The 27,265-nt window shown below is 39.5% G+C and overlaps 2 protein-coding genes across 6 annotated transcripts in view; one reads left to right on the top strand and one right to left on the bottom strand.

Moving 5' to 3' along the window:
* The window catches only part of LOC126186642 (mannose-6-phosphate isomerase), a 134,760-nt gene extending 119,492 nt beyond the window's left edge, over nt 1-15,268 (bottom strand). The window contains exon 1 of one of the 3 annotated variants that reach the window (XM_049928228.1): nt 15,133-15,268. The gene's annotated coding sequence lies outside the window, so the exon portion shown is untranslated. Of the gene's footprint in view, nt 1-11,120; nt 11,142-15,128 lie in introns of those variants that run through there. The other 2 variants (XM_049928227.1, XM_049928230.1) reach the window with 2 other exon arrangements.
* Nucleotides 15,269-15,302: 34 nt separating this feature from the next.
* The window catches only part of LOC126186678 (uncharacterized), a 42,409-nt gene continuing 30,446 nt past the window's right edge, over nt 15,303-27,265 (top strand). The window contains exons 1-2 of one of the 3 annotated variants that reach the window (XM_049928232.1): nt 15,339-15,422; nt 19,530-19,852. The gene's annotated coding sequence lies outside the window, so the exon portion shown is untranslated. Of the gene's footprint in view, nt 15,423-19,529; nt 19,853-20,074; nt 20,172-27,265 lie in introns of all 3 variants that reach the window. The other 2 variants (XM_049928233.1, XM_049928231.1) reach the window with 2 other exon arrangements.

Here is a 27,265-nt window from a genome sequence, read left to right as displayed (position 1 = left end):
AACTTTTGATTTTATCATTGCTTGAGCATTGCTATGATTTCTATGCAGTGTTCTTAATGCTCTCTTCACCTCGGCAAAATAATAACCATTATTAAGCAATGCGCTGGTGAGCTGTTTTAATTCTTCATCAAGCAGCTCTGGTTCACATATTTTCCTTGCTCTATCTGCCAACATTTTTATGAGGCAGGAGTAAGATTAAATTTTCTTGATGCGTTAGTTTTCAAGAAAGAAGATGGTAGCTTGGGCCACATGGTTTACCAAAAACACATAACACAGACCTTTACCTACACTGGGATTATAATCACCCACGACAAAAGCACAGCATCATAAAAACGTTGCCAGACAGAGCAAGGAAAATCTGAAAACCAGAGCTTCATGATGCAGAATTAAAACATCTCACCAGTGCATTGCTCAAGAATGGTTATTTGTTTGCTGAGGTGAAAAGACCATTAAGACCACCGCTTAACACTCACAGCAATGCTCAAGCGCCACTGAAACCGAAAGTTTTCCTGCCTGTCATTAAGGATGTTGCTGGCCGCATAGAAAATTTCTTGAAAAAGCAGAACATCCTGGTAATCTACAAACCCAGTTGGAGGATACAAGGTCACCTAAAATCAGCCAAGGATGCTTGCCAACCGCTGGAAAATCAAGAATTTATAGGATTCCGTGATAGTTGTGGGAAGGTGTACGTGAGTACTACAAAAATAAGTCAAAAATCGACTAGAAGATCGTAAAGGCAATTGCAGAAGAGAGGGTGAGTGACAGATTAGCTGTTGTGGAACATGCTTTGCAGCCAGGAGACCACAACATTCATTTTGATAGGACTCAAATACTGGCAGCCATAAGCAGATACCAAGACACGATATAGAGAGATGTCACAGAGATTGTAAAACACCTCAAAAATTTCAATAGGAAGGAGGGCAGCATGAAATTGAATGACATCTGGATTCTGGTGCTGAAGAAGATTCATACCAGGCTTCCACCATGGTTTGATAGCAACAGCAGACGACAGCAGTTGGCAATGGCTAATTGCACTCGCATACTCAAAACATGTAACGTCACGTCACTGCATAGAAGCAAAATTTTTCTGTAGTCAGTAGCTGGCCAGGGTGTGTTTTGGACATTCAAAGAAGCTACGATCCCCGCTGAAAATATCCTCTGCAGATGGGGATGAAATGTTGGGTGTTAAGGTAAAATCCATTCACCATGGCATAAAAGCCTGGAACATTTTATTAATTGTAATATTGCCTAATTGATGACGAAGACTGCAGAAGGCAAAGTCTTAATCAGACTGATGTTATCTCTGTTTCTGAAAATGGTTAAAAAATTAAAAAAGGTAAAAAAATTATATAACAAGATCAGTGTGAGAAACATATCTCTTAATGAAAAAGAACAACTCAAATTTAGAAACTGGTTTCACAAAATTCTACTCCTTATGACCAAAATGGGTAAAATACCAGCCAGTGAAGGAAATACGCATGTGTATTTACTGAACTAAATTGAAATTTATTTGTTTCGGCATATGTTGTCTCATGGGGAAGAAGTGCAGAGAGATGGAGCTGACGCTTTTGTGTATATGTCAAGAGCCACAAGATAAATGTTGGTTATAGAAGTGTGCAAAGTGTCCTGGTGCTGAAGGGATGATCGTTGAAGGAATGGGTCATAAAGGAGTACCTCATTATCATATCTGCAGGATTCAGAGACAGGCTATAGCAGAGGTAAAATCAGCCACATCCCAGAATAACAACACATTAGTTTTTCATTTCCAGTTTGCTCAGAACTGCTCCATTGCTTTGCAGACGCAAGTTCAAAGTTACCACTTGCACAGACCACAAGTGTCAATATTCAAATGTGTTGCTCACTTCCTTGGAACATCACACTGTTTTGCTGTTGTCACTGATGATATCTTACATGACAGTGCACATGCATGCTATGCTGTTGGCATGATAACTGATGACATAGCATCTGGAGGCCATGCATTTCCTAAACATGCGTATGTGACTGATGGTGCAGTATCAAACAATGGAAAATCCAGGATGGAATGTAACAATACCAGAGAAGGAAAGTTGCTACTCACCATATAGTGGAGATGCTGAGTCGCGATAGGCACAACAAAAAGATTCACACAGTTAAAGCCTTCAGCCATTAAAGCCTTCATCAGCAGTAGACACACACACACACACACACACACACACACACACACACACACAAACGCAACCAGCACACACGTCTGCAGTCTCAGAGAGCTGAAACCACATTACGAGCAGCAACACAAGTGCATGATGGGAGTGGTGACTGGATGGGGGTAAGGAGGAGACTGGGGTGGGGAGGGGGAGGGATAGTATGGTGGGAGTGGTGGACAGTGAAGTGTTGCAGCTTAGATGGAGTACGGGAGAGAAGGTGCAGAGGGGGGAGGGGGTAAGTAGTGGAAAGGAGAGAAATAAAAAGATGAAATTAAAAGACTGGATGTGGTGGTGAAATGACGGCTGTGTAGTGCTGGAATGGGAACAGGGAGAGGGCTGGATGGGTGAGGAAAGTGACTAACGAAGGTTGAGGCCAGGAGGGATACAGGAACGTACGATGTATTGCAGGGAATTTCCCCACCTGCGCAATTCAGAAGAACTGGTGTTGGTGAGAAGGATCCATATGGCACAGGCTGTGAAACAGTCACTGAGATGAGGGATATCATGTTTGGCAGCATGTTCAGCAACAGGATGGTCCACTTGTTTTTTAGTCACAGTTTGTCGGTGGCCGTTCATGTGGACAGACAGCTTCTTGGATGCTGTGCCTACATAGAATGCAGCACACTGGTTGCAGCGAAGGTTGTAAATCACTTGACTGGCTTCACAGGTAGCCCTGCCTTTGATGGGATAGGTGATGTTAGTGACCGGAGTGGAGTAGGTGGTGGTAGGATGTTGTATGGGACAGGTCTTGCATCTAGGTCTATTACAGGGATATGAGCCATGAGGTAAGGGATTGAGAGGACGGGTTGTGTAAGGATGAACAAGTATATTGTGTAGGTTCGGTGGACGGCGGAATACCATGGTAGGAGAGATGGGAAGGATAGTGGGTAGGACATTTCTCATTTCAGGGCACGACAAGAGGTAATCGAAACCCTGGCGGAGAATGTAATTCAGTTGCTCTAGTCCCGGATGGTACTGAGTTACGAGGGGAATGCTCCTCTCTGGCCAGACTGTGGGACTTTGGGAGGTGGTGGGAAACTGGAAATATAAGGCACGGGAGATTTGTTTTTGTACAAAGATTGTAGCAACTGCGACCGAAATGGTCGCAGGGTTGAAGTGACGGAAAGCGCGGCAGGACCCGTGGAGCGGCCCAAGAACAACACAACAGCAGAGGACAGACATGACCAACGAAGGACAGGACGAACAACAACAAGTTCGAAACAACGGAGTCACAAGGAAACTTAACAACCACGTCCACTCGTACACAGAACAAGAAAGTGCTATTGGCCGCTGGAACCACGTGTTCCACTGTGGCACCCTCACACTAAATGCAGGCCAGCTTACGGCGCCACAGCTTACGGCGCAATGGTGCAGAGACCTCTTGGTCTTCGACGTCCATGGCGTCTGGCGGGGATTCAAATTCCGCGGCACGCGGTACCAGAGGATGGGAGGATAATTACGGTCAGTGAAGGATTCAGTGAGACTCTCCGTATATTTAGAGAGGGGCTGCCCGTCACTGCAGATGCAATGACCACGGGTGGCTAGGCTGTACGGAAGAGACTTCTTGGTATGGAACGGGTGGCAGCTGTCAAAGTGGAGGTATTGCTGGTGGTTAGTAGGTTTGATGTGGATGGAGGTACTGACTTAGCCATCTCTGAGGTGGAGGGCAACATCTAGGAAGGTGGCTTGTTGGGTTGAGTAGGACCAGGTGAAGCAAATGGGGGAGAGGTTGTTGAGGCTCTGGAGGAATGTGAATAAGGTGTCCTCACCTTCAATCCAGATAGCAAAGATGTCATCAATGAATCTGAACCAGGTGAGGGGTTTAGGATTCTGGGTTTTTAGGAAGGATTCCTTTAGATGGCCCATGAATAGGTTATCATAGGATGGTGCCATGAGGGTGCCCATAGCCGTACTGCGGATTTGTTTGTAGGTAATGCCTTCAAAGGAGAAGTAATTGTGGGTGAGAATATAGTTGGTCATGGAGACTAGGAAGGAGGTGGTTGGTTTGGAATCCATAGGGCATCCGGAAAGGTAGTGTTCGATAGCAGTAAGGCCATGGGCATTAGGAATGTTAGTGTACAGGGAGGTGGCATCAATAGTGACGAGCAGGGCACCTGTGTTAAAGGGACAGGAACTGTGGAGAGTCAGTCCAGGAAATGGTTGGTGTCATTTATATAGGAGGATAAGTTCCGGGTAATAGGTTGAAGGTGTTGGTCTACGATAGCAGAGATTCTCTCAGTGGGGGCACAGTAACCGGCAGCTGTCAGATACTTCCACCTACAAACCATGCCACAGTGATCCCATTCCAGTAATCCAGCAGGATCTCCAGTCACAACTCAAATCCTTAGGCCCATCCCAGAACCTCTCCCCAGAGTCCATCTCTCTACTTACCCCTACCACTCCCCGCACTCCCACCTTCTACGTGCTTCCTAAAGTCCATAAACCCAACCACCTAGGACACCCCATTGTGGATCCTTCTATCACTCAACAGACTAATCTCATGAGGTAATCAGATATTTTAGAGAAAACCTCAGTTCACTTGTTGTAAGTAAGTTCCCCAATCATACTGTAATCATTAGTGGAGACTCCAATCATCCAACATTTAACGGGGAAAATTACGGTTTTCTTAGTGATGGGCATGATAAGGCATCCTGTGAAAGTTTACTAAATGCCTTTTTCTGAAAACTACCTTGAACAAATAGTTACGAACCCCACTCATTATGGAAATATATTGGACCTAATGGCAGCAAATAGACCTGACCTCTTTGAGGATGTCCACATGGAAACTCATCTAAGTGACCAAGACACAATTGTGACAACAATGATTACCAATGTACAAAGGACAACTAAAACAAGCAGAAAGATATATATGTTCAGTGAACTACATAAAAATCAGTAGTGTCATATCTCAATGAGGAACTGAAACTTTCAGCATATGGCAGAAGCATGTAGAGGAACTCCGCCTCACATTTAAAAGAATAGTTGACCATGTACTGGATAGATAAGTGCCTAGTAAAACAGTTCATAATAGTATACAGTCACCGCAAAGAAACTTCTAAAGAAACAGGTTACTGCATAACAGATATAAAACAAAGCATAGTGCTATAGATAGAGAGATGCTAAATGAAACAAGTTTCGCAGTCAAGAGAGCAATGTGCATGAATTCAATGACTACTGTAGCAGAATATTGTCAAATGAAATTTCACAAAATCCAAAGAAACTCTGGTTATATGTAAATGATGATGGTGGCACCAAAGTTAGTGTCCAGTCCCTAGCAAATGAGACAGGATCTGAAACTGAGGGTAGTAAAGCAAAAGCTGAAATGCTTAACTCCATTTTCAAATGTTCCTTTACAAAGGAAAACAGAAGAATTGCCCCATTTTAATCCTCATACCACTTAAGAGATGAATGAAGTAAGTATTAGTATTAGTGGTATTCAGAAACAGCTGAAATCATTATAACTGAACAAAGTCCCATGACCTGATGTAATCCCTGTCAGATCCTCTATTGGATTTGTGCCCGAGTTAGCCCCTCTTCTAACTATAATTTATTGTAGATCCCTCAAACAAAACATTATGCCAAGTTCTTGGAAAGAGGCACAGGTCACACCCATCTACATGGAGGTTAGTAGAAGTGATCCACAAAACTACCATCCAACGCCATTGACACCAATTTGTTGAAGGGTCTTAGAACATATTATGAGCTCAAACAAAATGAGGTATCTTGAACAGAATGACCTCCTCAATGCCAACCAGTGTGGTTTTTGAAAACATTGATCATATGAAACTCAACTCGCACATTTCACACGTAACAATGAAAGCTTTAGATCAAGCAAACAAGTAGATGCAGTGTTTCCTGATTTCCGAAAAGCATCTGGCTCACTACCGTACCTGCACTTACTGTCAAAAGTACAATAACATGGTGTATCAAGTGATATTTGTGACTGGACTGAGGACTTTCTGGCAGGGAGGACACAGCATGTTATCTTGGATGAAGAGTCATCATCAGATGTAGAAGTAACTTCAGGTGTCTCCCAGGGAAGTGTGTTGGGACCCATGCTTTTATGTTGTATATTAATGATCCTGCAGACAATATTAATAGCAAAAACAGGCTTTTTGCAGATGGCGTAGTTATCTTTAATGAAGTACTATCTGAGAGAAGCTACATAAATATTCAGTCAGAACTTCATAAGATTCCAAAGCGGTGCAGAGATTGTCAAATTGCTCAAAATGTTCAGAAACGTAAAACTGTGCACTTCACAAAAAGAAAAACAAATACTATCCAAGGACTATAATATCAATGAGTCACTGTCGGAATCAGCCAACTCATACAAATCCTGGGTGTAACACTTTGTAGGGATATGAAGGTTCAGTTGTGGATAAAGCAGGTGGCAGACTTCGGTTTATTGGTAGAATACTGGTGAAGTGCAAACAGTCGACAAAGGAGATTGCTTGCAAAACACTTGTGCAACCCATCCTATAATACTGCTCAAGTGTGTGGGACCCATACCAAACAAGAGTAAAGGGGGATACTGAACGTATGCAGAGAAGGGCAGCAAGAATGGTCACAGGTTTGTTTAATCTGTAAGAGAGAGTCACACAGACACTGAAGGAACTGAACTGGAAGACTCCTGAAGACATATGAAAACTATCTTGGAGAAAGTCAACTAAGAAAGTTTCATGAAACTGCTTTCAGTGATTACACTAGGATTATACTACAACCCCTATGTATTGCTTACATAGGCATCTTGAGGATAAAATTATAATGATTACTGACCCCCCTCCCCAAGAACTACGGACCTTGCCATTGGTGGGGACTCTTGCGTGGCTCAGTGATACAGATAGCTGTAGCATAGGTGCAACCACAACAGAGGGGTATCTGTTGAGAGGCCAGACAAATGTGTGGTTCCTAAAGAGGGGCAGCAGCTTTTTCAGTAGTTGCAGAGGCAACAGTCTGGATGATTGACTGATCTGGCCTTGTAACACTACCCAAAACGGCCTTGCTGTGCTGGTACTGCGAACTGCTGAAAGCAAGGGAAAACTGCAGCCATAATTTTTCCCGAGGGCATGCAGCTTTACTGTATGGTGAAATGATGATGGCATCCTCTTGCGTAAAATATTCCGGAGGTAAAATAGTTCCCCGTTCGGATCTCCGGGTGGGGACTACTCAAGAGGACGTCAGTATTAGGAGAAGGAAAACTGGCGTTCTACGGATCGAAGCGTGGAATGTCAGATCCCTTAATCAGGCAGGTAGGTTAGAAAATTTAAAAAGAGAAATGGATAGGTTAAAGTTAGATATAGTGGGAGTTAGTGAAGTTCGATGGCAGGAGGAACAAGACATTTGGTCAGGCGAATACAGGGTTATAAATACAAAACCAAATAGGGGTAATGCAGGAGTAGGTTTAATAATGAATAAAAAATAGGAGTGCGGGTAAGCTCTACAAACAGCATCATGAACCCTTATTGTGGCCAAGATAGACATGAAGTCCATGCCTACAACAGTAGCACAAGTTTATATGCCAACTAGCTCTGCAGATGATGAAGAAATTGATGAAAAGTATGATGAAATAAAAGAAATTATTCAGGTAGTGTAGGGAGACGAAAATTTAATTGTCATGGGTGACTGGTATTCGATAGTACAAAAAGGAAGCGAAGGAAACGTCGTAGGTGAATATGGATTTGGGGTAAGAAATGAAAGAGGAAGCCGCCTGGTAGAATTTTCCACAGAGCATAACTTAATCATAGCTAACACTTGGTTCAAGAGTCATGAAAGAAGGTTGTATACATGGAAGAAACTTGGAGATACTAAAAGGTTTCAGATAATGGTAAGACAGAGATTTAGGAACCAGATTTTAAATTGTAAAGACATTTTCAGGGGCAGATGTGGTCTCTAACCACAATCTATTGGTTATGAACTGTAGATTAAAACTGAAGAGGATCTGGATAAACTGACTAAACCAGATGTTGTACAGAGTTTCAGGGAGAGCATAAGGGAACAATTGACAGGAATGGGGGAAAGAAATACAGTAGAAGAAGAATGGGTAGCTTTGAGGGATGAAGTAGTGAAGGCAGCAGAGGATCAAGTAGGTTAAAAGACGAGAGCTAGTAGAAATCCTTGAGTAACAGAAGAAATATTGAACTTAATTGATGAAAGGAGAAAATATAAAAATGCAGTAAATGAAGCAGCCAAAAAGGAATACAAACGTCTCAAACACGAGATAGACAGGAAGTGCAAAATGGCTAAGCAGGGATGGCTAGAGGACAAATGTAAGGATGTAGAGGCTTATCTCACTAGGGGTAAGATAGATACTGCCTACAGGAAAATTGAAGATACCTTTGGAGAAAAGAGAACTACTAGTATGATTATCAAGAGCTCAGTTGGAAACCCAGTTCTAAGTAAAGCAGGGAAAGCAGAAAGGAGGAAGGAGTATATAGAGGGTCTATACAAGGGCGATGTACTTCAGGACAATATTATGGAAATGGAAGAGGATGTAGTTGAAGATGAAATGGGAGATACGATACTGCGTGAAGAGTTTGACAGAGCACTGAAAGACCTGAGTCAAAACAAGGCACCGGGAGTAGACAACATTCCATTAGAAATACTGACAGCCTTGGGAGAGCTAGTCCTGACACAACTCTACCATCTGGTGAGCAAGATATATGAGACAGGTGAAATACGCTCAGACTTCAAGAAGAATATAATAATTGCAATCCCAAAGAAAGCAGGTGTTGACAGATGTGAAAATTACCGAACTAAGTCACGGCTGCAAAATACTAACATGAATTCTTTACAGACGAATGGAAAAACTGGCAGAAACTGACCTCGGGTAAGATCAGCTTGGATTCCGTAGAAATGTTGGAACACGTGAGGCAATACTGACCCTACGATTCATCTTAGAAGACAGATTAAGGAAAGGCTCACCTATATGTTTCTAGCATTTGTAGACTTAGAGAAAGCTTTTGACAATGTTGACTGGAATACTCTATTTCAAATTCTGAAGGTGGCAGGGGTAAAATACAGGGAGCGAAAGGCTATTTACAATTTGTGCAGAAACCAGATGGCAGTTATAAGAGTCAAGGGGCATGAAAGGGAAGCAGTGGTTGGGAAGGGAGTGAGACAGGGTTGTAGTCTCTCCCCGATGTTATTCAATCTGTATATTGAGTGAGCACTGAAGGAAACAAAAGAAAAATTCGGAGTAGGAATTAAAATCCATGGAAAAGAAATAAAAACTTTGAGGTTCGCCGATGATATTGTAAGGACCTGGAAGAGCAGATGAACGGAATGGACAGTGTCTTGAAAGGAGGATACAAGATGAACATCAACAAAAGCAAAACGAGGATAATGGAATGTAGTCGAATTATGTCGGGTGATGCTGAGGGAATCAGATTAGAAAATGAGACACTTAAAGCAGTAGATGAGTTTTGCTATTAGGGGAGCAAGATAACTGATGATGGACGAAGTAGAGAGGATATAAAAAGTAGACTGGCAATGGCAAGGAAAGCGTTCCTGAAGAAGAGAAATTTGTTAACATCGAGTATAGATTTAAGGGTCAGGAAGTCGTTTCTGAAATTATTTGTATGGAGTGTAGCCATGTATGGAAGTGAAACATGGACAATAAATAGTTTGGACAAGAAGAGAATAGAAGCTTTCGAAATATGGTGCTACAGAAGAATGCTGAAGATTAGATGGGTAGATCACACAACTAATGAGGAGGTATTGAATAGAAATGGGGAGGAGTTTGTGGCACAACTTGACTAGAAGCAGGGATCGGTTGGTAGGACATGTTCTGAGGCATCAAGGGATCACCAACTTAGTATTGGAGGGCAGCGTGGACGGTAAAAATCTTAGAGGGAGACCAAGAGATGAATACACTAAACAGATACAGAAGGATGTAGGTTGCAGTAGGTACTGGGAGATGAAGAAGCTTGCACAGGATAGAGTAGCATGGAGAGCTGCATCAAACCAGTCTGAGGACTGAAGACCATAACAACAACTGCACACACAGTGGAATTCAAACAATCATTCTTCCCATGCTCCATTTGTAAACAGAACAGGAAGGAACCCTAATAAATGGTACAATGGCATATACCCTCTGCCAAATATCTCACAGTGGTTTGCAGAGTAGGCCTTTAGATTTAGATGCAGAGTTCAGGCATTAATGCCACAGTTGACAGTTAGCAGTATTTCTATTCCATAATTTATCAAGACAGTTAGCATCCTGTGCCTGTTCATATTTTCAAAACACCATTCTGAAGTCTGCTAAAAGTTACAAACTTTCCATAGTTTACGTTCCAGATTAAAGATGAAAGCAAGCTCAGAAGTGTGTATATGTTAATCATATCTGATAATACTGAGAACAATGTTTTTCCTAAAAATAATTTCACATTTCTATTCCTTTCATTATGAAATTTTCACAAATGCAATTTAGACAGGTCCATAGCATTTTAGCAACTCACCAGAAAATTGAAATATTTTAGTTTTTTTGAGGTGTCATGTTGAACCTAAACATATATTTTTCAGAAATGTCTGGAATAATGATGTGACACATTCACTCTAGACCTGCATGATTTGAGATGAAATCACCCAGCTTGTTTCAGTGTTGTTGCTCTCTTTAATTAGCATGAATAGCAATATGCAATATAGTGATAGGAAGTTTTTTAATATGGTGTAAAGATGAAGTTCGTATGATTTTCTTGTCTTTTGTAAATTCATACCCTGACGTATTTCACATCCCTGAATGTCCTCCTTATTGGCAGTATCAGCAGGACACTATGAGCCTTGAATAAGGAGGGGAAGGGATCAACAAATGTAATGGACAGCATGGAAGCCTTCCAACGGTAAGATCTTCAAAGAAAACCATGTATCATAGTTCTTTAGAACAGAGTACAGCTGTTAAATGGATAAATTTCATACTACAAATGTTCACGGTTTACCCACACATCGTGTGTCTAGGCTCCATCAAAAAGAATGACGTTCAAGGATGTGGAAAGAAGTCACAGCATATATTTAAAAAAAGACAAGCATTAACAAAATACAAGAATATCATAAAAAGTAATCTATATTATGTATTAACAATAAACAATCAACATACACTTAGCACTGTTATGTAAGTTTAAACTAGTACTTTAGAAATAAATGTACTACTAAGGAAAGGGCATGGGAAAGCTCCATCTTCCTTGGTTGTGTTAAAAAGGCAGTGTTTTAACTTCATTGTTAGTTTACTAAATTCTTATTTTTTAAGTAAAATACGTAAATCTGTTCATGTTCATCTTATATCCTCCTTTCAAGACACTGTCCATTCCGTTCAACTGCTCTTCCAAATCCTTTGCTGTCTCTGACAGAATTACCATTTCTTCTCCATGGATTTTAATACCTAGTCCGAATTTTTCTTTTGTTTCCTTTATTGCTTGCTCAATATACAGATTGAATAGCATCGGGGAAAGGCTACAACCGTGTCTCACTCTCTTCCAAACCACTGCTTCCCTTTCATGTCCCTCGACTCTTATAACTGCCATATGCTTTCTGTACAAATTGTAAATAGCCTTTCACTCTTTGTATTTTACCACTGCCACCTTCAGAATTTGAAAGAGAGTATTCCAGTCAACATTGTCAAAAGCTTTCTCTAAATCTCCAAATACTAGAAACGTAGGTTTACCTTTCATTAATCTTTCTTCTAAGATAAGTTGGAGGGTCAGTATTACCTCACATGTTCCAACATTTCTATGGAATCCAAACTGATCTTCCCCGAGGTCGGCTTCTACCAGTTTTTCCATTCGTCTGTAAAGAATTCGCATTAGTATTTTGCAGCTGTGACTTATTAAACTGATAGTTCGGTAATTTTCACACCTGTCAACATCCGCATTCTATGGGATTGGAATTATTATATTCTTCTTGAAGTCTAAGGGAATTCGCCTGTCTCATATATCTTGCTCACCAGACGGTAGAGTTTTGTCAGGACTGGCTCTCCGAAGGCTGTCAGTAGTTCTAATGGAACGTTGTCTACTCCCAGGGCCTTGTTTCAACTGAGGTCTTTCAGTGCTCTGTCAAACTCTTCACACAGTATCATATCTCCCATTTCATCCTCATCTACATCCTCTTCCATTTCCATAATATTGTCCTCAAGAACATCGCCCTTGTATAGACCCTCTATATACTCCTTCCACCTTTCTGCTTTCCCTTCTTTACTTAGAACTGGGTTTCTATCTGAGCTCTTGATATTCATGCAAGTGGTTCTCTTTTCTCCAAAGGTCTCTTTAATTTTCCTGTAGGCAGTATCTATCTTACCCCTCATGAGATAAGCCTTTACAACCTTGCATTAGTCCTGTATCCGTCCCTGCTTAGCCATTTAGCACTTCTTGTCGATCTCATTTTTGAGATGTTTGTATTCCTTTTTGGCTGCATGATTTACTGCATTTTTGTATTTTCTCCTTTCATCAATTAAATTCAGTATCTCTTCTGTTACCCAAGGATTTCTACTAGCCATCGTCTTTTTACCTACTTGATTATCTGTTGCCTTCACTATTTCAAACTTCAAAGCTACCCATTCTTCTTCTACTGTATTTCTTTCCCCCATTCCTGTCAATTGTTCCCTTATGCTCTCCCTGAAACTCTGTACAACCTCTGGTTTAGTCAGTTTATCCAGGTCCCATCTCCTTAAATTCCCACCTTTTTGCAGTTTCTTCAGTTTTAATCTACAGTTCATAACCAATAGATTGTGGTCAGAGTCCACATCTGCCCCTGGAAATGTCTTACAGTTTAAAACCTGGTTCCTAAATCTCTGTCTTACCATTATATAATCTATTTGAAACCTTCTAGTAATGTCCAGGATTCTTCCACGTATACAACCTTTTTTCATGATTCTTGAACCAAGTGTTAGATATGATTAAGTTATGCTCTGCGCAAAATTCTACCAGGCGGCTTCCTCTTTCATTTCTTAGCCCCAATCCATATTCACCTATTACATTTCCTTATCTTCCTTTTCCTACTGTCAAATACATCACCCATGATTATTAAATTTTCGTCTCCCTTCACTATCTGAATAATTTCTTTTATCTCATCATACATTACATCAACTTCTTGATCATCTGCAGAGCTAGTTGGCATATAAACTTTTACTACAGTAGTAGGCGTGGGCTTTGTGTCTATCTTGGCCACAATAATGCGTTCACTATGCTGTTTGTAGTAGCCTACCCGCACTCCTATTTTCCTATTCATTACTAAAGCTACTCCTGCATTACCCCTATTTGATTTCGTATTTATAACCCTGTATTCACCTGACCAAAAGTCTTGTTCCTCCTGCCATCGAACTTCACTAATTCCCACTATATTTAACTTTAACCTATCCATTTCCCTTTTTAAATTTTCTAACCTACCTGCCTGATTAAGGGATCTGACATTCCACGCTCCGATCCGTAGAACGCCAGTTTTCTTTCTCCTGATACTGACGTCCTCTTGAGTAGTCCCCGCCCGGAGATCCGAATGGGAGACTATTTTACCACCGGAGCATCATCATTTAATCATACAGTAAAGCTGCATACCCTAAGGAAAAATCACGGCTGTAGTTTCCCCTTGCTTTCAGCTGCTCGCAGTACCACAACAGCAAGGCCGTTTTGGTTAGTGTTACTAGGTCAGATCAGTCAATCATCCAGACTGTTCCCCCTGCAACTACTGAAAAGGCTGCTGCCCCTCTTCAGGAACCACATATTTGTCTGGCCTCTCAACAGATACCCCTCCGTTGTTGCACCTATGGTACGGCTATCTGTATCATTGAGGCACACTGAGGGAATTACATTAGGAAATGAGACACTTAAAGTAGTAAATGAGTTTTGCTATTTGGGGAGCAAAATAACTGATGATGGTCGATGTAGAGAGGATGTAAAATGTAGACTGTGAACGGCAAGGAGAGCGTTTCTGAAGAAGAGAAATTTGTTATCATCGAGTATAGGTTTAAGTGTCAGGAAGTCGTTTCTGAAAGTATTTGTATGGAGTGTAGCCATGTATGGAAGTGAAACATGGACGATAAATAGTTTGGACAAGAAGAGAATAGAAGCTTTCGAAATGTGGTGCTACAGAAGAATGCTTAAGATTAGATGGGTAGATCAGGTAACTAGTGAGGAGGTATTGAATAGAAATGGGGAGAAGAGTAGTTTGTAGCACAACTTGACTAGAAGAAGGGATCGGTTGGTAGAACATGTTCTGAGGCATCAAGCGATCGCCAATTTAGTACTGGAGGGTAGGGTGGAGGGTAAAAATCGTAGATGGAGACCAAGAGATGAATACACTAAGCAGATTCAGAAGGATGTAGGTTGCAGTAGGTACTGGGAGACGAAGAAGCTTGCACAGGATAGAGTACCATGGAAAGTTGCATCAAACCAGTCTCAGGACTGAAAACCACAACAACAACAGGTAAATTTGTGGGCGAATTGTTTTCTTTCTGACAATCACTACTGACAACAACTCGTTCATGTGATAAACGAAAGTTGCAAAGTGGTTTAAAACTCCATTTTAAACTATTGGCTCAGTGGAGGAAGGAAAGGGCATACCACTTCCCGTTTAACCACCTTTTGCACAGTGCCGCCATGTTCAAACCAACCTTTACTACGCTGGTGAAAATCCCGACTTGACAAAAAAAACCTATTGTAACACGTAACAATGATGCGTCTGTCATTGCAAAATTGATAGCGTAAATAATAACAGTCTCATGCTGTAATTGTTTCTCATGACGTTCATAACTGTAAGAAGAAACTAATAAATGCAAAGTAAATATTGCAATTGGTGGGCTTTGGAGAACTACACAATATGTTTCACCCTTCAAAACTTGGTAAGAGTATAAACCTATTCCAAATACACGGCAGATCCGCAATAAATGCAGTGGTTATTACAATAACATTTAAAGCAAAACGTGATCAGAAATTAAGTGTTTTACGCAGTGAATAGTCACACTACCTACACACAACACTGCTTTCCGTCGGAAAAACGCTTACTATCGAGGAATTGTCTGTACTCTTTACGGTCACGACAACGTAAACATTGCACGTTGGCGCTCAGCCTTTGAGCAGCCAACCAGAGCAATTGAAAATTGTTACGTTTGTCGTGTGGCTAAGCTGACTGTGTTTGATCTTGATCTTATGTTGGCTACACTGTCACTACCAGTTACTCCAATGTTTATTAATGGTGTTTGACGGTAAACACCAATAAGTAAACTTTTGCGTATATAAAGTTTTGTGTGGAAGCTCACAGGTATTTAAGACGAAACTAGATGTGTTTTTGTAAATATATGACTATAAAAAGCAAACATATGTACTAATGTGTATCCTGCTACTAATAAGTCCACTCAGTCTATAGTCAATTTAGTACACGAAATACAATGTTATGGATGAATGAAACAAATAGAGTAATAAATATTTAACTCCAATCACTCTGCAGTTGTCACTATCATTCGCTTGTTGTCTCTTGTGAGATTACCTGTACTGACGAATTGATGGGACAACCAGCGCGCTTAAATACCTATGTTACCACTTGTCAACAGATTCATTTATCGGCACTTTTTTGCGTATAATTATTGTTACTGTTGGTTTGTAGATTTTTACAAAAGTACTGTTGATAGAGGCATATATAACCAAATCTACCGCCTGTAACCAAAAGTCATCTCCTTCAGACCAAAGGGTGCCCCAAATTGCTTACGTTTCACTTTCATTCGAGTAAATGTTTAGTAAACACTTTTTCCTAGTGCAGGCAAAAAAAATTGCGTGATTAAGCTTAACATTGATCGTTGACTTTGCCATACAAACCTGAGAGCATCATTAACTCGACAGATAAAATAATAGATATGCTGTTAGAAACGTAATGACTGTCAAGCATAAAAAAGTGAAGGAGACAAGGTAGGAAAAAGCAGTACATAAAACTTGTCATAGTATACAGGAACGTGGTGTTTAAATGAAAGACAGCACGTTTGCTAATTGTATCTAAACTGTCATTGCTACAAGATACCTGTAGCAACTTGGAGGTACATATCTAAAGCATGGCGGTGGACCGAGTTTTCTTTGAAACTATTTGGCTGCCAAATTTGTCACCTGTAGGTTCAATCAGCAAGTGTGTAGTGTGTAAATGCTCCCTAAATTCAAATTGGAATTGCTGGAGATAGAAGGCATTCTTATTGCGGAACACTATTGAGAAAGTTTAGAAAACTGTCATTTGGAACAGACTGCAGAAAAATTGTAGTGCCACCAAAATACTTATTGCATAAGAACTGTGGAGACAATATGAGGGAAATTGTAATTCCTAGGAAATGTATAGATGGCCATTTCTTCCTCACTCCAGTCGTGGGTGGGACGGGAAAGAGAAAGACTAGCAGTGGTAATAGGTACTCTCTGTCATGCATGTACGGTGGCTTGCAGAATATGTATAAAGGTACAATGGCTTGAGATTCAGGTTCACTGAACCTCAGAGTTATATTTGCTCCTTCTCTTATCCAGTTTAAATAACATAGATTCAATTTTTTTGATTTTAGTGAATTGAAGATGTCACATTTGGAGAGGTGGTTGCACGATGTACACTTAATGGGGTACTCTTTCCATCACTACAGCATCCTAATAAAGAGGCATACGCTGCTGAATTTTGTGATTATATGATACAATAACAAGGCCAAACCAAAGATTGTGCTACCACCCCCCCCCCCCCCTCATGGGCTCTGACCTGTGACAACATCAATATGGCAGACACCTATATTTCAAACTTATACATAGGGTGACAATGACGTCCCTCATGACATACATGGAGAGAGACAAAAAATAAAGTAGTGGCAGAAATAACATTAAGCTAACAGGACAACCATGAGGATTACGGGATTTTTGGGAGAAAAAAAACTGGTAACAGAAGTTTCATGTGACAGGTATAGCTCAAACGAAGTCCACAAAACCACACACAACTCGTCAAATGCAGTGTGTAACATTACATAAGTAGTTAAAACAATAATATTAATCTTGTAGGTAAGACAAAGTCCATAATATCTACCAATCACAATCCAACATAATTACCAGCAGCTAACAACACAACACAAAAATTCATAAAAAGAACTACATTAACATCAGTTTCATTATACAACACACACACAGCTATGCTCACAATCACACGTACCCTTGATAGCACAATTTTTTAAAAAATCCATAGAAACACTCTTATCAACAAAAGTCAGCCAAGACATAAATCCAGTGATAGCAAAAATCGTATGTCATCAACACAATGTCTAGAATGGCCAGCCTAAACTTCTAAAACCATGAACCCCCTCCCATGTAGAACGCCATCCATTGTCTCCTGAATATGTCACATATGCAAGATCCAGTAGTTTTTTTAATCTCATATCTTGTCCACATATGTAATACTTCTAATACTTGCCAATTAAACCAAATAACCATAGGAATTTGATCATGGTCAACATTTCATTTGCCATTGCAACAAGCAGGGACCTACAAGTGAACTTCATTGTCATATCCATAACAAACCAAACACAAAACATAAAATTAAATCTCCAACTGTAATCAACACAATGCACTAATAATTCCAAACCTAAAAATGAAACTATTCTTGTAACGGCCAACATCAAATTAACACATTAACAAAGTGACAAAAACTCTTTCAATATTATTCTTCCAACAGCACTCAAGTAGTCCAATGAATGACTAACAGCACTCATAAACAATTTAGAAACGAACATCCCACACTGGCGACAGCCACCATACTTCATACAATCCACTTTGAATATATCATACCACCATGAGATTACACAATTGAAAATTCGTCTGGAAATGTGACAACATTGGTTAAAGTGTGGTACTGGGTCACCTCAACATCTTGCTTGTGGTGGCAGACTGATCTGTAGCCCAAGGTCCAGGTTAGGTTGAAAGTCGACAATTTGGTGTTTTGTGTGTGTGTGTGTGACATAGTGTAATTATTAGCTACTAGTGATCTACTAGTTTGTTCTTTGCAATTGTGTTAATATACTGATTGCTGTTGAAGAAGAGTAGTTTTGTTCTGTATGAATGGTGGCTTACTTACAGTGAGCTGTCCTGTCTTTATCTGTGTTTTAAAAAGCTAGAACCAAAGCAATGAGGTAAATTATGGGGGCTATAAATATATTTACAAATTTCCAACGTTATTATTTCCTGATTATGTTTGCAATGAGTATTTTGTTACATATCCATGATCCAGAATAGTGGACTCTTGCTTTGTACTTTAGGGTCCGTATTGCATTTTTTGTTATACTTGTCATCAATTAAAGCAATAGCATCCCTCGGTCGCAAGAAAGAAGTCTTTAGATCTAGGTTTTGGCATTGATATGAGTGCCTTCATCAGAAGTAGAACACTCAAACTGGCCTATAACATAATTACAAAATTATAGGAAAAAATTTTTAGTGTAAATACTGACTAGAAGTACAAAAAAGAAACAGTACTTACGTGTCATTTATAAAACTAAATATCAAGTCATAAAGCTTTAGTCACAAAATTTTTGAAATAGAATACATAGAAGGCAAGCCACTGTGGGCTGCTCGCATGTATTGAGCTATGATAGCATCAGACTGAGGCACCCACATTAGCAATTGCGGGCAGATGAACATTACACCAAGAGTGCCATCTGGTAGCTGCAAAGACAAACAGGATACATAACATTCAAATTATAGACAGACGAATGCTACAATGAACATTATTTAGTACATGAAGCAAAAGGCAATATTTTTTTATCTGACAGCAGCAGACACAGTAACAACTAGTCTACTAAGAACTTAACAGTTTAAAGGCTGAAAATGCCATTTTAGAAATACAAAGGGAGCTGAATAACTTGGCGAGCAGAAAAGCAGTATTAAATGAAATGTAATTAATATAAACCATTTAATAAACAAAAAATTATTAGTCGACTTAGAAAAAATATTTTGGAAACTGCACGGGAACCTCAGTCTGATGCTACCATAGCTCAACACGTGCAAGCAGCCCATAGTGGCTTGCCTTCTATGTATTCTACTCAAAAAAGTTGTAACTAAAGTTTTATCGCTTGATATTTAGTTTTATACTTGACATGTAAGTACTGTTTCTTTTTTGTACTCCTAGTCAGTACTGACACTTAAAAAAGTTTTTCATATAATTTTGTAGTTATGTTATAAGCCAGATTTGGTGTTTTATTTCTGATGAATGCACTCATAGCAGTGCTGAAACCTAGGTTAAAAGACATTTTTTTTGCAACCGATGGTTGCTATTGCTTTAATTTTACTTTGTAAACGGTCGCTGACCACGCAGCTATGTTCAAAACTTTAATACTTGCCATCATTTATTCTATTTTATTAATTTACTTATCAGGTTTCATGGGACCATGGAATCCAAAGCTACACAGCCATGTAAAAGTCTGTACATAGACACAATATGCTGAATTAGAAAAATTATAAACAAGAATTAATAAAAACACCAGAAACCAGAGAGTATGAGAATAAATAACACATAACAGAGAAAAATTCTCAACTACTGTGGGGAAATCCTGTACATAACAGAGGAGTGTGCCACAAGGCAACTTTTCAACTGTGATTTGAATACTTGGGATTTATCACTCAGTTTTTCAGTTCTGTTGTAAGCCTATTGTAAATGAAATATACGGAATAGTGTACACCTTTCTATACATTGCTTAAGTAAGTGTTATCCAAATGTGTATTTATTTCTATATAGTGTTCACCGTATGAATTATGTAGTTTCTTCTGAATGTGTCAGTATTGTCAACTACAAATCCTATGAATATATAATGTAATTGGATAGATAAAAAATCTTCTCACCAAGCAGGTGCAGAAGAACATGCATATAAAAAGTATTAAATTTTGCAAGCTTTCTTAGCTAGTGTCTCCTTCTTCTGGCAGAAGGTTGAAAGTGAGAGAAGAGGGACGAAGGAAAAAAACTGGTGAGGCTTAGGAAAAGGGACCGAATTCGGAAACGTCACCCAGAAACCTGGATCAGGTGAGACTTAATAAATGTGATGAGAAGGAAAGACTTATTGTTGGGGGACTGCACTGCACAGAGAGATCAGCCTAGTTCAAAAGCAGATTTCCTGGGCCATCACATCCGATCATTCTACTGCCGATCTCCCCAAAAAAGAACTTAGGAGCCACCATGGCTTAGCTGTGCTTTCCTATACTATCCCCTAAGACAGCCAATAATGGAAGTTTGTGAAGGATTCTAATTTTCTTGTCTGTAAATCAGGACATTGCAAATATATAGCAATTCCAGCTGAACTAATTGTATGGCTCAGGGTGTGATTGCATTGATTCTGCATTAATGTATTGCTTTTCTGGAAATAAAGGTATTTTAATCAGATATTCCATGTCTAAAACCATTGACAGTACCATGTTTATTTGTTTGTGCTTTCAAAATTCATGATAATAGCATAGAGCATGTCACATACATTACACAAATTTAATTATGTATGAAAAGCAAGAAAACTTGGCTTGGATTTGACTAGGACAGGTGAGGAAATTGGAAGTGGCCACTGTTAATGGAACCAACTCAGAATTACCCTTAGCCACTTATGGAAACCACAGAAAACCTAAATCTGGATGACGAAGTCGGAATTTGAAACATGGTCCTTAACAGAAATAGTTATGATAATATCACATGTATCTAAATCTCATAGTCAGTGTACATTGTGCATAAAAACAATAAGCAATAACATCATTTAAAAAGTTTTGTTTACTCTTCCATAGACTCACAAACTCCTGCCAAAACTATTTAATTCATAAAGTTTTGTTGCTATTCTTATATTGGACTAACTTTGTCAAGTTGGTGCATAATACAGTTGTACCAGGATAAAACAGGAGACCAACAGAGAAATGTCTCACCACTCCACCCCCACCCCCCCTCCATCTTCACTCTCTCTCTCTCTCTCTCTCTCTCTCTCTCTCTCTCTCTCTCTCTCTCTTTCTTTTTCACACAAACAACACATAAAGAGCTGTTATCTTTATGAGTGATTAATATTCCTGTGAGCTAACACATTCATTTAAATTATAAAAACATTTCTCAAGTATCCTGCTCAGAAAACCTTTCCTTCTTCTAACCTTGTGACATATGTTAGTGAGAGCTTATTAGCTTATTGAACATCTTTACACCAGCGTATGAAACTCTACTCTGAACTATAGACTGTGAAAATTATTTGTGTGCCTTATGCTGTGGTTGTTTTAGTCACAGATTTCTTACTCATGGGTGCACTAGTAAAAATTTAGAAGGGGCCGTCCACACTCAAGCCTTGAAGTGTATCTTGGTAATGCATGCCACAAGTGGCCCTGAGAGTTGTAATGGGAGAGTGGCTGCTGCGTATAGCAAATAACCTAACAATATTTTCATTTTTATCATGAGAGAAATATTAAGTATTCAGTGTTATGACCGTAACATACTAGATGCTAGAGTCTGATCAAAAGGAATCATCAACAATTAATTGGAAATGCAATATAATATTATACATAAATTTATATAGTCTATCATAAATAAGTAAATTAATACCTATTGTAGGCCATCTATTGAAAGTTTCATTTTTATTTGCTTATTTTTCAGAAAAAAAGAAACGTTTCATAGACACGAACTTTGGTGTAAGTTTTGTTTAATTTACATATACTGTCAGTTACCGGATTGTTTCAGTAAAATACAGTTTGTGTTGTTCATCCAGCTCAGAAATAAGTGAAAAGGTCAAATAGTGTAGACGCAGATCTTTGTTTTCGTTTGTCTCGTCGCATAAACAGTGCAAAGTTATTTTATTTAGAAACTTTCGAACTAGGCTTTTGTTTACATACAGTGTGCGTATAGTAAAATCCATTCGGTTGTGATTACATTAACAGATACTAAATTTAAGTGAGTGCTAAGTTCAAGTCGTAAGTGAAAATAAATTTTTACATTTTATTAAAACACCAGATGTGCTAAACGGTAGGCTCAATTTTGCTGCTCATAAATAATGAACATTCATGTTGTGTGTAGTGTGTTAAGTGATTTAATTCTTTTGGAGCATATAATCTGTCTTGCAATGCATGGTAAGTGTGGATGTTGCCATAGGACAGTCAAAGAGGGAGTGGTATGTGTAGACTGTGGAATGGAATTTCACTGAGGTGCTTGTAGTGGGGAACGGAATGGGGATCTCAATGAGACCCTCCCATGGAACTGTATGCTCTGCAAAAAAGACAAAAGAGACACTGAACAGGAGGCAAACATTTGTGCGCTTCGGGCTGAATTAGATTACGCAAAATTGGAACTAGATAGATTGAAGGGGAAAAAAGGTCGTCAGAGCTGGGTAAAGGTAATAGGCAATGGGCGAAAAGGGAACAGCTCATCAACTTCTTCTACATTTGAGCTATCAGCATCGAATAAATTTGGCTTGTTACCTGAAGTAAGAGGGGAAGAGCCTCATATAGAGTATGTTACAGTAGGGTGCAGTAGGCTTCCAGCCAAGAGACTTTGTGTAGGTCGGTCCCTGAACACAGTAGGAATAAAAGAATCTTGTTGCTAGGTAGTAGCCCTAGGAGGGGTGTGGGCCAGATGGTGCAGGAAAAGTTGGGAGCGGGGTACCAGGTAACAAGTATTGTGAAGCAAAGTGCTAGCCTTAGCTGGGTGACAGAGGACAAAGGGAAATTACGAAAAAGTTTTGGCAAAGAGGATGGGGTCATTATAGTAGGTGGAGCAGGAAATAGCCTGGCTAAGAATAGCAATTAACAGCATTAGAGGTGGCCTGGATAAAATAGGAGCAGCAACTACCCAGAAAAATGTGAGTTTCATGGATATCTTGCAGCCCCATGACCAGCCCTGGGTTAATACTGCTGTGAGCTGTGTTAACTCTGAGTTGAGCAGGTTACTGCTGACTGAAATGAATTCTCATATGAGTGCAGTGCGCATTGTTATAATTGGGAGATGGGGTTATTCTAGACATGACCTGCACCTGAATGGGAGAGGGAAAGATAGGTTGACTGAACTTCTTGCAGGAAGTGTACGGGGGGGGGGGGGGGGGGGGCACCATCACACAATGCAAGATCCCTGTGGTTTCTGATGTCAGAGGGGCACCCTTGTTAGGTTAGAATCAAGTTTCAGGCAGCGTGTTTTGAAAGATGTCACTATAACAGAAGAGCCCTACAAGAATGCACAGAAAAGTGAGGTTAGCTTATTCCACCAAAATATCAGAGGATTGAGTAATAAGGTAGAAGAGCTTGTTGCACTTGCAAAATTTAGAGGAAAAGATAGACATCCTGTGCTTGTCTGAGCACCACATCACCACAGGGTTATATTAAGTTACATATAAAAGATTACAGTCTTGCAGCTTACTCATACAGAACTAATGGGGGAAAAGGGGGAGTTGTTGCATATATTAAGTCAGAACAAAAGTTCAAAAGCATTGAAACGAGTAGATTTTGTAGTAATCAGTACATAGAAGTGTGTGCTTGTGAATTAATGTTGAAAAACAGTTCACTTTTAATTGTAACAGTATATAGATCTCCACTGGGAAATTTTGAACTATTTATGAGGAACCTGGATTCCTTACTGTGCTGCCTGTCAGACATCAGCTAGCAGTTAATAGTCTGTGGTGACTTCAGTGTAGATTTTGTAATGGATTCTGACAGAAAAAATGATCTGGAAACCTTATTTGGATCCTACAAGTTGCTCTCAGTATTTAACTTTCCAACACGGCTGGATAAAGATGGTAGGTCCCTAACTGATAATGTCTTCTTTGATGAGGCACAAAGCAAGAAAATAACTTTTTACCCCGTAACAAATGCTCTCTCTGATCATGATGCACAATTAGTCAGGATAAATGACATAGTGCCTTACAATGTTGATACACCTCAGCGGAAGTCAGTCAGAATCATTAATGACTACAGGGCAAATGTTTTTAAGAGTAGTTTACAAGAAACAACCTGGGATGAAATTTATAAAGAACCAAATGCCAATATAAAATTTAATCTATTCCACAGCAAATTTACATCAGTATTTGAAAATAGCCTTCCGCATAAGCTAATCGGAAGGGACATTAAATAGCCATGTAAAAAACCATGGATCACTAATTGAATTAAAGTATCTTATGAAAGGAAAAGAGAAATGTATCTTTAGGCAAGAACAAGTAGAGATCCTGCAGTAGTTGTGCACTGCAAAAACTACTCAAAATTACTAAAAAAGGTTATTAAAAATCAAGAAATGTGCACATAATGTCAGAAATCAGTGCATCTGACAACATTCATTACACAACATTAAGGTTGCACAACGCTGCAACAAAATTTTTTGACCGTTTGACGGTGAAACTTGTTTTATTCAACACCCCTCTGTTTATATTCAGCACCTCTCTGTTTATAGCCCTACACTTTGTTTTACACCTGTTATGCAGTAATCTCTGTTCCCTTAGAAGTTTCTTTGCAGTGACTGTATAGCATGGAGGTTTCCTCCCTTTAAACTGTTCTACTGTGTACATATCTATCCAGTGCACAGTCAACTATTATTTTAAACATGAGCTGGAGTTCCTCTACATGCTCCTGCCATATGCTGAAAGTTTCAGTTCCTCATTGAGATATGACACTATTGTTTTTTATATAGTTTACTGAGCATATATATCTTTTTGCCTCTTTTAGTTGTCCTTTGCACATTGGTAATCATTGTTGTCACAATTGCATCATGGTCACTGAGACCATTTTCCATGTGGACATTCTCAAAGAGGTCGGGTCTGTTTGTTGCCATTAGATATATCTCCATTGTGAGTGGGATTCCTAACTACCTGTTCTAAATAATTTCCAGAGAAGGCATTTACTTAAGTTTTACAGGACATTTTATTATGCCCACCACCTACAGCACTGTAATTTCCCCACTTAATTGTGGGATGATTAGAGTCTCCACCAATGATTACAGTGTGATTGGGGAACTTAAGTACTTGAACTGAGGTTTTCTCTAAAGCCTTTGGTTACTTTAGAAGATGAGTCTGGTGAGCAATAGAAGGATTCAGTCATCATTTTATGCCCTCTCCTGACACTGCATCTTGCCCAAACAATTTTACATTCATCTTCTATTTGTATCTCAGTGGAGTTGAGTTTCTTGTGTACTGCAGCAAGTACATTACATCCATTTCTCATTACCTATCCTTTCAATATACATTTAAATTGTTCACAAAAATAGCACTGCTATCAATTTCAGGTTTCAGACAGCTTTCTATACCTAGTTTTATGTGCGCTTCACTGCTTTTCATAAGTACTTCAAACTCTGATGCTTTGTTGTGAATGTTTCCACAGTTAGCTATAAGGATTTTAACATAACACCCACACACCTTGTGTGCACCCCACACAAGGTCAGCTACCTTGGTAGCAGCTTCTGTTGTGTAGTACTTACCTGGCCAATTTAAGGGAACCCTACAGTTCTCAAGCCTGTGGCACAAGTCCAGGAAGTCACAGCCTAGCTTTTTAAAGAACCTTTGAAGTCTCTGCTTCATTCCTTCCATTCAACTCAGAACCAGGGGACCATGATCAGTTCTGGGCACAATACTGCAAATTGTGACCTTGGCTGAAAATCCATGTGCAACGCTTGTCTTCTCAACCTTCTCTGCCAGTTGCTGGAGTGATCCAGGTATTCAGAGGCCACATGACAGGCATAATCTATTCCAGTGGGCCACAGTCTGCAGTTGGTCACTCCCTGTTCTCTCAGTGGCTGCTTGAATAGTCTCTTCAACATGTCGAATCAGGGCCCCAGAGGCTTACACACGGAGTGTGTACGTGGTGTCCTTTCCTGTACCTTGCTGCCATTTTCCTATGGGGTACCATCGTTTGCTATATGTTTGAACTGCTGATGATTAATAGACCCCAACCCTGTTGTGTTTGCCTCCTCTTGACACCAGACAGGACAAGTTTCCCCAAAACAGGTGAAGTGAGTCCCACTGGCTCAGTTTCAGTGAAAGACAGCATCTCAAACTTGGTCAGTGGGTTCAGTATAACACCTCAAGTCCTCTTCTGGTCCCTGTCTGCCCTATACAAGAAGGCTAGATCTACCAGTGACACATCACTCGCAGTCAAGTGGATGAATAAAGACAGATCCTATACTTTCTGCAGAGGAGATAGGATCCACTGGAGAGGATAGTAATTGAGGTACCTCTGGTACAGGTATCACAGGTATACGATTCTTGGAAGCTCTTCCTACACACCAATTTGCAGCAGTTGCCAATCATTTGACAGTGGTCAGGACGATTTCCAGTTGCTTACAAGCATCAGCCAACTCATCCCATGTTTGTAAACAAGGCAGTGAACAAATAACTTTACATTAAGCCTGCTGATTATCTTTTAATCTGTTGAGCTAAAAAGTTGCAAATTCCGTATAAGAATTGAAACAAATACACAAAACGAGATTTCTATTTAGGCTACACAAAAACCTGTGGTAAAAATTACTAGTTTCCTAAAACATTTTGATGTTAATTATGGTTGTTAACAAACTCAAGAACAGAGTTAGTTTATATAGGGCTGCTACTCTTTAAGGGAAAATGAGATGTAACACAATATGTTTGTTAGAAAATCTGCTACAGTAACTAAACCAAAATCACCAATTTGCTACATATTGCTCGTAGATTGTGCAGAGGATAATGGTAGCATCTGAAAATTTTCAAAAATGCACGTTTATTTGTGTTGATATGCAATGAAGTTCAGGTGTGATGTATTCTTAGGCAGAACTGTGAACCACAAATGCTGATTTGCTACGAAATAAACATTCGTACCAATAACTTATGAAAATATAGTTTTGTAAGCATCCAAAAATTCTCATAATAGTCTATTTTTCACGTGATTATACAATGAAATTAGAGAACGATTGTTTTGAATGAGGATGGGCCTACTATTCTCAAAAATTTGAAAAGAGCACAATTAGGTTTAAGTGTATTATAACAGTACAAGTTTATCGCAGCACTCACAAATGTTTGAAATCTCACAGTACACCACAATACAAATGGGTACTGATACAAGCAATAAAAGATGGTGCATGAAGTGATGTGAACAATCTTGTACACACGGTTTCACACAATGGAAAATTCTTAAGTTGGCTTTTATGTATAAATAAATGTGCAT

This window comes from Schistocerca cancellata, chromosome 1 (genome assembly GCF_023864275.1).
Source record: "Schistocerca cancellata isolate TAMUIC-IGC-003103 chromosome 1, iqSchCanc2.1, whole genome shotgun sequence".
Lineage (NCBI taxonomy): Eukaryota > Metazoa > Arthropoda > Insecta > Orthoptera > Acrididae > Schistocerca > Schistocerca cancellata.
The sequence above is the reverse complement of the archived record's forward strand: the minus strand, read 5'-3'. Positions and strand labels throughout refer to the sequence as shown.